Source organism: Engraulis encrasicolus, chromosome 13 (assembly GCF_034702125.1).
Source record: "Engraulis encrasicolus isolate BLACKSEA-1 chromosome 13, IST_EnEncr_1.0, whole genome shotgun sequence".
Classification (NCBI taxonomy): domain Eukaryota; kingdom Metazoa; phylum Chordata; class Actinopteri; order Clupeiformes; family Engraulidae; genus Engraulis; species Engraulis encrasicolus.
Window position 1 is genome coordinate 42,667,482 of NC_085869.1, and position 13,544 is coordinate 42,681,025.

Here is a 13,544-nt window from a genome sequence, read left to right on the forward strand (position 1 = left end):
TGTGTGTGTGTGTGTGTGTGTGTGTGTGTGTGTGTGTGTGTGTGTGTGTGTGCACACACGTCAGATTCTCAACAAGGCCAGTATTAAACATTTGATCATGAAATGTGCTGCTTTGTCAACTAATATTTCAGCTTTTCATAGACAAGGGGGCAACTTATTGGATCCTGATCTAACAAATAATGAGTGCCATACTTATTTCCTTTTCACTACATATAACAAAAAATATTTTGCCTCTGCTTGCTGGAATAGTTCAAGCAAACCTGAGACTCAATGTATATTCTCTGGTGTGCATTTTTCTTTGGGCCTACTAATAAATACCCAAATTTGGTTTTGATACATTAAGTAGTAGGCTAAGGACAACTTAGCTTATTGTTGCAGTCTAAAATAGGATGTTGTCTACAAAGCTGATCATTCAAGAATGTCATTAAGAATAAAATGTAATCGATGGCTTTGGTTATATGAAGTTGCCTAACAAGAAAGTAGTGATGGGCAAAGTTTAATAATTTTAAATAAGTTTTGTTGCACCATTTAGGCACATTATTCGACAAAATGTAAATATACCTATCCCCTAAATATTGGACTGAGCACAATTGTTGCACACCAACTTCCAGATTTGACATTTTTATGAGGTCAGCGACGACATGGCATAATAAAACGATGTGTTTGTTTGGGCGAACAGAATAGTGTTCAACTTCCCACACGTCAGAACATTATTTTCCTTGTTGTGTTCATAAATTATGATGATGGGACGTAGAATAACAGTCAATTGGAGACCTATGCTAAATATGCCTATGCGCAGCAGTAGGCTAGACAGCAGACTCTTCTGTAGCCTATCTTGCATCTGGCCAACTTCTATCGCTGTACAATAGAAAGCATTTTAACTGGTAATTTCACAGCCTGGTATGGTAACACCACTGCCCAAGATAGGAGAGACCTCCAACGAGTCATCAAATCTGCTCAAAGGACAATCCAATCAGATCTACCCAACATCCAGGATCTTTACAACCAGCGGTGTCTGAGGAGGGCCAAACGAATCATAGCTGATCCATACCACCCCAGCTACACACACTTCACCCTTCTACCATCTGCCCGGAGATACAGGTGCTTACGTGCTCACACCAGCCGACTCAGGGACAGCTTCTTCCCTCAATGTATCAGACTGTTGAATACAAAATCACCAACATAGGAAGAAATCCACTCATCACATCTCCCCTTTCTCCAAGCTGCCATTTTTTCAACTTTTTAAATACATATTTTTTTCTTTTTTAACATTCTTTTTAACCTTTTTTTGGGACTCCCAGAGCAGGGAAGCTTTTCATTGTATATATATATGTTTCATATATATACACATGACAAATAAAATATCTTGTATCTTGTATCTGGTTCATATGGCAGCGCGAAACTTTGCTTTCGGAAAACTGGAACAGCTTACTTAGCCTACTGTTTACTGTTTCATACGAAATAGCCTAGTAGAGACTATGCGACGTAGTCTTACCGATGCAGGAACTGTGATTAGTTTGGTCGTTACTGTGGAAACGGTTGAATAATTTTGCTCCTAAAGCGAAACAGGGAAGCGGCCAGGGCGAGTTTTTAGACAGAATGTCGTCGTGAAATTAAAGTTCCATCTCTTTCATGCTGCCGTTACGGACACCCTTCATTACAATGCTGTTTATGGCCGTTTTCACCGTTTCAAATTGTAAGCATACAAACACCGTAGGCCTATCATGTTGATATCCATTCCTGACTTAAACAGTGGATAATTAGGCCTAAACATCACTTATAATCAGGTGGGCGGAATTGGGGGACGGGCGGAATTAGGCGATTACATAGGTCTACATTCGGTGAAATGAAATACAATGCGCCAGAGCCTAAGCTGCCACCAGTTCACGCGGATGTTATTGTTAAACCAGGGTTTGGGATGTCTCGAGGGCCGTTTGCGGCCGTTTTATCCGGCTCCCGATATAGGCTACTTTTATGCAGCTTCACATGAACATATTTTGTAAAGGAAACTTAGAAAATACATTTGCAATACAATATATTCAGGGGGCCTAGAGAATGTGGGGTCTGTTTTAAAGGTGGCTGCCTTCAATAGGCATTAAGTGCCGCAGTAAACAATGCTGGTTTGTGTTCATAATAGCCTACGGCCCTCGGTGGACTTACATACAACCTACATACAACCGCGTGCACTGGTGGCAGGGTTGGCTCTGGCGCATTGTTCCACGGTCGTGGCACCAGCGCGCGTTCAGACAGACTTGTCAGAAGTGTCGTAAGTGCCAGAATTTGAAAATGAGACAGCACTAGCTTAGCGAAATAGAAAGTAAAATCTTTATTTACCGTCGCTGATGGCAGCGTAGATCCACTGCCCGGAAGCGAGTTTGCGAAACATAGGACGATATTGCGCCCAACCGCGTTTGTCCTCTCCGATTGGCTACAACCGCTCTCTTGTTCCTCAAGAATAGTACGGCGGATGGGTGATTTGATTGTGCACTTTTGAGTAAAAGCATGAAAATCGGTACACATATCCTTCTTGATATGCTGATTAACATTAGCATTGGAGGCGTCATGAAAAATTCATCGTTTTCAAGATGGCCGCCAAATCTAAAATGACCAATTCATATTTATGAATCTACCTATCTACCTTGGTAGTAAAGGCATATCCTTCTTGATATGCTGATTAAATTTAGCGTTGGAGGCGTTGCGCAAAATTCATCATTTTCAAGATGGCCACCAAATCAATAAGACCGACCCATATTAATGAATCTACCTGAGACTTGGTAGTAAAAGCATGAAAATCGGTTCACATAATAATAATAATATCAGGTAGATTCATTAATATGGGTTGGCCATATTGGATTTGGCGGCCATCTTGAAAACGATGCATTTTTCGCGACGCCTCCAATGCTAACATTAATCAGCATATTAAGAAGGATATGTGTACCGATTTTTATGCTTTTACTCAAAAGTGCACGATAAGGCCCTTGTGTGTGTCCCATCCGCCATGCCAGAATGTCGACAGAGAACACGGAAGCTATGAGAATGAGCACTAGCTGGTGGTCAGGGGTGGTACTGCAGTAGTTGACTATCGCGGCAAAATGAAAGCTGAATGTGTCAACAACAGGGGCGAGTTTAGGCTATTTTTAGTGGGGCCACGGCCCCACCGTGACTTGGCTCGGCCCCACTAGCTCAGGAGCCTTTTAAAATATTATTTGTGAATTGGAAATGAATGTAATTGCGCAGTCGCTTTGCCCCTGCGCAATATTCTGCTGCTACTGCCCCGTCTGGCAACCCTGTGTATGAGCTTCAAGAAAGGTCTTGTGACGAGTCTGCTACACCTCTTCTGATTGGTTTGCATCTTCATGCAACTGCCTGCCGCCAGAGTTGTGTTCAGTTATGATTTTTGCGAAAGCAGTTTCTGGATTTATCATGCAGCCGAGGCAGAACCCAAATCGGCGCATATTGTTGTGATGAGAAGGTATGGAGCACACACTACACACAATAAGGTGGTGTAGGCTACAGTGCTATGTGCGGACTATGATAACATTGATTGTCATCATAACTGACATAATTTTGTAAGCGTTGGTTAAAAAAAGTGTTGCAATGAAAGACCATTAAAAACGTCCACTATTAGGTTGTGGATATCCGTGAAATATGCTTAACATAGGTAGCGGTGGCTAAGATCTTGTGAGGTGGTGCCTTGCGACGCACAATGTTACTTTCGCCAGTGTTATGGGGCTCTCTGTTGACCACTTCATGCAAGGTGAGTCAGTCAGAATCACAAAAGCTTGAGATAGCGAGATAACGGAAAGTGGAGTCAAAATATGGATGGAATACAATGCGTATCAACCTACTGTGGAAACCATGCCATTTCTTTGCAAACGTATCAGAAAAAAGCAGAGGACAAATGATGAGGACATAGTGCTAAATAGGGGTTGTTACTAATAGCCTACGCTACAATCAGGACAGTCAACAGTATAGATATCTGCCTGGCAGCGTTTAGAAGTTGTGACTCGAGGGAATGAAACATGCTTCAGCAATTGCGTTGGAATAGCGAACAACAGGCAAATCTCGGCTTAAAATTACACTGCGAGTCACCATTACATTGATAGTCGAGGTTCATCGCCCAAATGAGGTTTCTCCATATTTTGGTGAGATAGCAAAGTCCTCCGGCATCTTTCTGGGTCTTTCTGGCATTTCTCTGGTGAATGTACGATTTCGGTTGATTTCGGCAAATCAATGGCAAAGTAGGAATGATGCCAGAGATATTCTGGCTTTTCACTGGAATGCCACCCAAATAACGAAATCGGTTGTGCAGGAGGGCGGAGCTACAGTTACTTTATGGTTCTTTCCCGGCAAGTTGGAATATTACCAGAAAACATTTTGTTCAGGTGGGGGGGCTTTTTTTGAAACCTAGGGCCAAGCAAAGATGACAGCGGCCCTGCCCTACGGAGACGGTTGACACGCATGCTCATTTACGTGAGACCGACTTCATCCTGGGAATCTTTTCGGCGGGACCTTAGTAGTCTAGTAATAAACCTGGACTTGATGTACTATCTACTGAACTAGGATATTGTGCTGTGTATTTTGCATTAAGGTAAGTAAAACGATTGTTATAGCCTACTTGTGCCTAATTATACTGCTCACTTAATAGCTGTTGCTCTTTGTTGTATTTACCTGTGCTAAGCTGAGGCAACATTTCTTGAGGTAAATTTTCCCTTGGCTTGGAGATAGCTAACATCTAGCCTACGGTATTTCAGATGTTTGTTTATGACTAAGTAAGACTAAGTATTAGGTCTCTTGACAGGCGTTTCAGTACGTACTACTTCACGTTATGTCATGTCATGGCTATTGCGGCTAAATCCAAAACCAATTTGTTCAGCGCCGCGGTGGGCTAAGCAGAGGGATTCAAACTTGTTTACGCGCACTCAAAGATGTAATGTCCACACGGTTAACTCCGTTTCTTCGAGTTTATTTGCTCACCATATCCATGACCCCAATAGTCATTTAAGACCCCAATAGTCTTTCGAGCAAGGCAGAGCAATAGTTCCAGTAAACAGAGTTTGTTGTTAGTCCATGCGATGTGCGAGAGTAGTGCGGTACGCAAAAGGATGGCCTTCCCCCATGCTCACCCCACGCCAAACTGAATCGAAGCGCAGGTGCCAGGTGGGCACTAATTAAAGGGCTTCCAATTGCGCACCACACACGCCCAGCGCCACACCCATGTCCACAGTAACCAATAAACAAAAAACACAAATTAAAGTAAACCAATCCCAATAAAGATATACCAAAATAAAAACAAAAAATATAAAGAAAGTAATTATGGCTCCTACATTCCGGCCCCTAATTATGCTTCAAGCAGTAATTACCATTAACCAAATATGTAGGAGACGAAACTAATAACCATTTTAAGTTAAATTACTATTTTGGATCTAGAACTTGTAAGTATGCTCTTTTAGTGCATTTTTCTCTCTGGTAATTTGATCTTTGTTATTTGATCTCCATACAGCTAATATTAGTCCTCTGCTTCCTGAAGAAGACATAATTTAGTGATGGGCCTTTCCAAGAATCATTTCTTCGTTCTCATGAACTCTCCGGACGAATCCGCTCCTGTCTGGATCCGCTTCCACAACTCTTGAGCTTGGGCGCTACTTGGTCCACCTCCATGGTCTTGAGTCTCGAGCTGGCGCCTTCTGGAATGAATGTGGTTCTGTATGTCACGGCACTTCTTGCCCTTGTTGTCCATGTGGAACATCAGCAGATGATCGTAGGTCTTGGTCTTGATCTGCATGACGTACTCCTCAGTCAGGGGGCTGATCTCTGTATACAGATTCTGATTCTCAGACAGCTCGCTGATCTTGCGCATGTCGCACTTGTTGGCCACCACCAGAAGAGGTTTGTTGGAGAAGAGGCGGTTGCCGTGGAACAGCTCCATCTGCTGGCTAAGACTGTGATCACACTGCCTGGATGGATCCGTGATGTGCAGGACAACTGAGCGCAAGTGGGCCAGCGCGGCTATGGCCTGCATCTCCATGGTGTTTCGGTCCTTCAGCGGGCAATCCAGGCTGTCAGGGGCGTTCACCACCTGCACCTTCACACTCTTCTCCTGCAGCCTCCTTTCCAGCTGTACTCCTGCTCCAGACTGAGCGAGCTCTTCCAACAGCTCTTTCCTCCTCTGTCCACAGAACAGCATCCATTTCCTGAACTGCAGCAGCCAGCCGACAGCTCTCCTCAGCCAGGTCCAAGGTGAGAAGTGTCCAATGAAGCAAATGAGTGAGTCAGACTGTTCTTCGGCCTGCAGAGCTTTCAAAGACATGACCATCTTCACCTCAGGGTGCTCTGCTGAGGGCTTTCCACCGAGTTTGTTTGCTGACCGCTCAGCTTCGGGTTCCATTAGAAAGCTTAGTCCCAGTAACCATGCTTCGGACTTTAGGAACGTGTTCACTCTAGTTCCCCTGGAGGCCAGGTCTGCAGGATTGCTAGAGGTGTTCGCATATCTCCAGTGAGAGGGTTCGGTTGTGGAGAGAATCTCTGCTACACGATTTGCTTCGAATGTTGTGAATCGTGAGGTCTTGTTGTTGATGCACTTCAGTGCAAATGTAGCGTCACACCAGAGCACTGACTCTTGCAGAGGCATTCTTAAGTCCTTTCTCCACAGCTTATCCATTCTCTTCGCAATTGTGTCACTCTTGAGATCTGTGTAGCAAGTGTGGAACAGACTGTCCTTGGTGAATCTCCTTTTGAGACTCGGGGCACGCTGCATTGCCACATTTCTGTTGTTGGGCATCTGTGGGTCAGCCTTTCTCAAGGGCAAGCCAATGTGGTAATGCCCATAGAGCAACTTGAACGACTCCTTCACAGATCCCATGAACTGAGTGTCATCTCGGGATGAGTCTTGCTGCTCATCTTGAGCGCATTCTGGGACGTCGCGCTTTGCCTGCTGCTCCCACTGAGCGTCCAGTGCGACGATGGAGATTCTGCTGACAGTGGCTGCTCGTTCGACACAAGTGAAGTCATTGGTGCAGTCCCCCTGCAATGGGCCGTTCACGGTCCACCCCAAGATTGTTTTCACCGCATAAGGAGCACTGTGGGTACCTCGAATGACCTCCCAAGGTTCCAAGGCCCTGGGAACATTCGTTCCAATGAGCAGGTCCACTTCAGAGTCAATCTCCGTCAGCTTCACATCCTTTAGATGCGTCCATTTCTCCAGGTCTTCCTGCTTGGGAATGTTTCCTCGATGGACTGGCATGCATTTCTGTGTATAGAGCTCTGACAGTGCACAGAAGCAGTCAGTGTCCAGTCCAGCTATCTCCAGATTCGGAACGATGTGGCTGCTGACAACCTTCTCATGACCCATTGTCCTGAGGAGGACGCCAGTTTTCTTTCCAGTGACGTTCAGCCTATTCATGAGGCGTTCTGTGCAGAATGAAGCGGAGCTCCCCGGATCGAGGAAGGCGTATGTGGTGACCACTTCATTACCTTTTGTAGATTTCACTCTGACAGGTAAGATGGCAAGTGTACAGTCACGCTCTCCGGCCCCAGTTAGCCCACTAGACTGCACAGAGATTGGACCACTGCCACCTCCTCCACTGTCTCCCTTGCCTCCTTGGCTCACCTTTGCCGTACCAGGTTGTGACTGCTTTGATGGGATGTGCAAAAGGGTAGGGTGCCTCAGATTGCACACCTTGCAGAATAGCCGCTTCGTGCAGTCTTTACTTCTGTGCCCAATGCACAAACAGCCATAGCACACGCCATTTTCTTTCAGGAATTCCATTTTGTCACTGTGCGCTTTCCTTTCCAATGAAAAGCATGAGTCCAAGGTGTGTCCTGCTCCGCAGAACAAGCAAGTGTTTGTGACAGGTGAGGCATTATTTTTATTATCACATGCTGACTTCATTTTATGTTGTTGTGTGCCTTTATTCATGGGAGTAATGGTGGTTGCGAAACTACTTCCTTTAGCTTTGGCAGAGTAAGGTTGGGATTGGAACGGTTTCCCGTCTCTCTTTGCACCAACACCTGGAGTATCCTAGGTCTCCGAACAGTGGGTCACTTGCAATTTTAACTTGCTTCTCCACAAACTTGACAATGTCATGAAAGGAAGCTCTGTATTTTGTTGCTTCTTGTAAAGTGCAAGCCTCCTCCCTCCATCTCTCCTTGAGCTTGTATGGCAGTTTCTTTATCACTGTTTGCATGTTGCTTGGTGCATCAAGTTCCAAACTGAAATGTATTCCTCGCATTGCATTGCTGCACTGGCGTAAGAAGATACTGTACGCTTGCAGTGCTTTCAGGTCCTCAGATTTGATAACAGGCCAGGCAATTATTTTTCCCATATAGGCAGAGGCAATTTTCATGGGATTCCCAAACTGCTCCTGTAGCAGTGACTTAGCCTTCACGTACCCCTCCACCTCAGGCATATGCTCACAGCCTCGCACCAGTTCTCGAGGCTGCCCTCTGGTGTATTGCTCGAGGAAGTACAGGCGATCTCTGGCACTGAATGTTTTCTGTTCGATATTGTGTTCGAATGACCTGATGAATGTTTGATATTGCAGTGGGTCTCCGTCAAAGGTTTGTATGTCTCGCTTTGGGAGTAAGGAGTAGTATTGTTGCTCTACTAGCATTGATGTGATTTCATTTTGTTTTTCCAGGACTGCTGCCAGATGTTTAGATTCGGAGCTTTGCGTTACAGTGGCTTGTTGATGCTTGATCTGAGGCTTTGGATGGGCAGTAGGCAGGTAAGTATGTGTGACTTGTTGTGTTTGTGGTACCATGTTGACTTTCAGAGTTGGCGTTTGAACAGATGTGATGGCCTGTGATGGTCTCACTTTGGGCTTGGCGTCCAGCAAGTGGTCTCGTGCTGCAGTATGACGTGGCTGTTGTACTGATGTTGTTGGGACAAATGTCTCAGCTTCAGCATTTAATGGACCAAGATTAACCTTTTTCCTTTCTCTTTCCAGGTAAGAATTCATCGCATTTGATTTGCTTTTGCTCACATCAGATGGGCACGAGTCAGACACTCCAAGCACTTTTAATTTTGCAGCATTTGCAGCAATATCCATTTCTAAAGCCAACTTTTCCTTCCTTTTCCTGAGCATCTGTTCCTCCTCTTCCAGTGCATGCTTGTCTTCCATCCATTTCTGTTTAGCCATGAGTGCAGCCATTTCTGCTTCGGCTTGAATGCGTGCTGCCCGGGTGGGTGAAGTGTGAGGTAGCTGTAGCTTTGAAGTTTTGGATCGTTTTGAATTATTAGAGCGGACTGAAATGTTTGAAATGCTGTCACTTGGTCTGACATCATCCAGTTGTTCAGCAGAATTTTGTATTGCATCAACATTTCCATCAGATGTAGCGCTTCCATTTGCAGGTGCATGCTCATGTTGAGTCCCAGGGAGTGATGGCTCTGCATGGTCGTCAGCTCCACCAGTTTGCTCAGTCTCAGAGAGCCATCTTGTGACATTTTCGATAAAGGATGCATTGTGGTCTTGCACTTTTGTGAACCAAGTGTGCTGTTTCTCTTGCTCTTCGGGAGGAAGCATTGGCACAACAGTGTTATGCAGCTGAGTTGCATCTTTAAAAAGTGCATGGCAGGTTTCCAGATGAGACTGTATGGCTTTTACATTTTGTTCATTTTTGTTTTGCATAAGGTCATTTATTGTAGTCATTAAACCTTTTAGCTTTTTGATTTTCGTTTGTCTTTCCTTTTGAATACCTTCGATTTTGAGTGCTAATGCTTTGACAGTAGGTTTAATTTGTCTTTTTTCAGAACCTTCATTTTGAACCAGGCTGTCTTCAGGACACTCATTTACCCCAGCAGTACTCATTTTTCATTCAAATAAATGACCATTCGTTGATAAGCAAAACACCACGAATTAATTCAACCAACAGTCATAAACAGCAGCAGCAGCAGCAATTAATCCCACATAGCAAAACCATAAACACACAGCAGTTCAGCACGTCAATAATTCAAAGCAGCAAGAAATGTTCATAGGGCACCACGATAATCAAAGTTCAGCATGCAACAATGTCCATAATTCCAAGCAGTGAACAACAGAAAAGTTAATGCAACGCCTTGCGACGCTTGTAGGCAATTCACAGCAGCAATGAATTAGAATGTTCCACACGCGAGACGCAAAGAGCAACAATGTCAGTAATCCACAATAGCAGTTCCAACGATCATAAATGCCACCACGGCATTCAAAACAGTCTATAATCCACACGAACGTCTTCACCTCCCGCAACGAGGCTATAATCCACCAACGAAAGTTTTAATACTGAACACGTCGATCATTCACCACACTGATAGTCAATAAACTGCGCAATACCTGTATGTCCAGCGATGCTGCTTTGGTGAATCGATGCGGTTACCCAGGCCGATAGCCCAGGTGTAGTCCAGGAAGCGCACTTTATTCCAGTGAAGCCTTGGTGAACCGCGGTTGTCTTTTCCCCTCGGAAGTTTTCCAGGAAGCGAATGAATGAATCAAAGCGATCCGCCGGCAGGTGCGTAATCCTCTTCTCCAATCGTCTCGCAGCGCAGTTGACAGAACGATGACAGCAGGAACAACGTGACCCTCTTCTCCCAATCGCAGAACGGCACGGTGCTTTCCCAGTAACTCGCCAACAGAGTTTTAAATGTTCATCTTATGAGCGATCTTCCAAACGATCAAGCGCTCTCTTGTGTTTACTAAATAGGCGCCTTTTGCACCAAATAGCATTCCTTTTTCGTACTAAATAGCACGTCTTGTGTACGTAGCCTATAAGGCCTTTTGCGTACTTATATTGCGGCTAAATCCAAAACCAATTTGTTCAGCCCCCGCCGCGGTGGGCTAAGCAGGGGGAATCAAACTTGTTTACGCGCACTCAAAGATGTAATGTCCACACATTCGACTCCGTTTCTTGAGGTTTATTTGCTCACCATATCCATGACCCCAATAGTCATTTAAGACCCCAATAGTCTTTCGAGCAAGGCAGAGCAATAGTTCCAGTAAACAGAGTTTTGAATTAGTCCATGCAATGTGCGAGAGTAGTGCGGTACGCAAAAGGATGGCCTTCCCCCATGCTCACCCCACGCCAAACTGAATCGAAGCGCAGGTGCCAGGTGGGCACTAATTAAAGGGCTTCCAATTGCGCACCACACACGCCCAGCGCCACACCCATGTCCACATTAACCAATAAACAAAAAACACAAATCAAAGTAAACCAATAACCATAAAGATATACCAAAAAGAAAACAAAAAATATAAAGAAAGTAATTATGGCTCCTACAATGGCTTTAACTTGTTTGGAGGACACGCTATAACGACCCTAGCTAGCATATATGGCAGCTATCCTTTTCGGACATTCGGCAAACGTGTTTAGAGCTAATACTAGATGACTGGTATGCAAAGACTATATTCTTAATTTAATTCGTTGGTGTGCTGTCATGGCCTTTGGTTTTTGTTTTCGTTTGCGATTGTAAATTTACACGCCTGAGACAGCCCGTTTTAGATTCAGCTGCCTGCTGACGTTTGGATTCAGAAATAATTTTTTGTAAAATCTCTGATGGGCTGGCTTGGACGTTAGCGTAATGTGGTGTTTCACGTGAATCCATCTTGAGCGGAATTCACCAGTGATGTGCTTCAAATTCCACCTGCAGCAATGGCACGTCACGGCTTATTGCTTTACCCTGAGCTCTAGTTCTGTTTCACTCAAGAAAGGCTGCCAGACGGCTAGCCCAAGGGGCTGGAATATAATCCGCGCATGCGCGAGTTCTGAGGTACACTTATATCAAAACTTCATCACGTGAGTATGCCGCGCTACTGTACACAGTATATAAGACCCAGCGCGGCATACTTCGTCCTCTTTAATCCCTCACGCGATCTGATAAGGTACGAATTGATACTGGTAACGAGGTGCCTACTGGCAGTTAGCTGTCCGAGAGCTGGTGACTATTGTTGCCCCTCTCCAGGCTATCGTTATCAGGCTATTATCCCCACCTTATTAAGGTGTGTTATCGCCGCTTATAGTAACGGTGGCTTCTCCCTGTAGCTTGTGCTTTCGCATGTGAAGCTACTCTCGTGGAATCCCCGAGGCGCATATCCACCTGGAATTCAACTTGAGGTAAGTAATCTGTTGTTGTGGTTTGCTCTAGGGAGGAAAGAGATTACAGAGACATCTCTCTAGCTATATCTCTAATGTTGCTACGGGCACCTTCGGCGCCGTTCAGTAGCTCACTGTGATTCTGCCGCCACTCTCCCTCTTCTATCGAGTTGCTTGCGTGCATGAACTCTCCTGCAGGACGGCCGCGACTCTTCCTCTGTCGAGGAAGTTACTCGCTGGGCTCGTTGGTTCCGCAGTGGAATAATTATCCTGTGTAACAAACTGCCGCCACTCTCCCTCTATCGAGTTGCTTGCGTGCATGTTATACTCCAGCTGCCTCATCTGACGTGATCTCGTGCTGCGCAGCTCTCGGCACCGACAATCTCATTCTCGGTACCGGTGAGAGATCAACGCTGGTACCAGAATTCCACTTGAAATTCAACTTGAAATTCAACTTGAGGTAAGTAATCTGTTGTTGTGGTTTGCTCTAGGGAGGAAAGAGATTACAGAGACATCTCTCTAGCTAATCAACGCTGCCTGCCGCCGCTCTCCCTCTGTCGAAGGAGTTGCTTGCGAGCATGTTATAGGCTACTCCAGCAGCCTCACATGACGTGATCTCGTGCTGCGCAACTCTTGGTACCAACAATCTCATTCTCGGTACCGATGAGTGATCAACGCTGGTACCAGGGTCGGTACCTAGGGTGATTAGTGCTGCTACTGGAGTGTGAGACACTTAGTGCCCACCATCTCTTGCACCTCTGCTGGAACCATATCTGGTACCAGGCAGTAACAGTGCTATCAGGTTCATGCCTAAAGTCAAGGTGTGACTGAAATAATAATGATACTTAATGATGAAGTAATAATAATATTAATAATAACATTTATATATTTTAATATAGGTAAAAAAAATAAAAAAAAATAAAATAAAAAAAAACGATGCCTGGATTCCAGAACTGTTTTAATTGCAACAGTAGAATGCCAGTGAAAGATGGACATACACTGTGTGTGACATGTCTGAGCCCTGATCATGCACTAGCTTTAAGGGCAGGGAGAGCGGTCTCCCCTTCTCATCACATACTCTACTGAGTAAGGTGAATAGGGCTACATGAGATAATACACCATCCTCCCAGGCGTCCACGGACTCAGGTTCGATACCAGCTACTCAACCCTCTCCTCAGCAACTGTCTGAGACCTATGATGTTCTAGCAATAAAATGGCGTCTCTGGTGAAGGGGAATTTGTCCTTGGCATCCGGTCAACAGTGGTTGATGCACCAGCTGGCTGAGCGCCATACAGCGCCACTAGGGCCTGGGCACCAGGCAGCCCCATTAGGGCCCGAGCACCAGGCTGCGCCATCAGGCACAGAGCGCCAGATGGCCCCTTCAGTGCAGCCTGCAAGGGTGTCACCACAGCAGCTGTCCCCACAAGGTGCTGATAATAGTGTGGAGCTGCTATGAGTGCAAGCATCCGATAACCTTGATG

At 45.3% G+C, this 13,544-nt stretch overlaps 1 protein-coding gene across 1 annotated transcript in view; it reads right to left on the minus strand.

Annotated features, from left to right (window-relative positions):
* The window catches only part of LOC134460567 (nectin-3-like protein), a 101,020-nt gene extending 98,656 nt beyond the window's left edge, over positions 1-2,364 (minus strand). Inside the window, exon 1 of the mRNA XM_063212945.1 lies at positions 2,335-2,364. The gene's annotated coding sequence lies outside the window, so the exon portion shown is untranslated. The remainder of the gene's footprint in view (positions 1-2,334) is intronic.
* Positions 2,365-13,544: the final 11,180 nt, after the last annotated feature.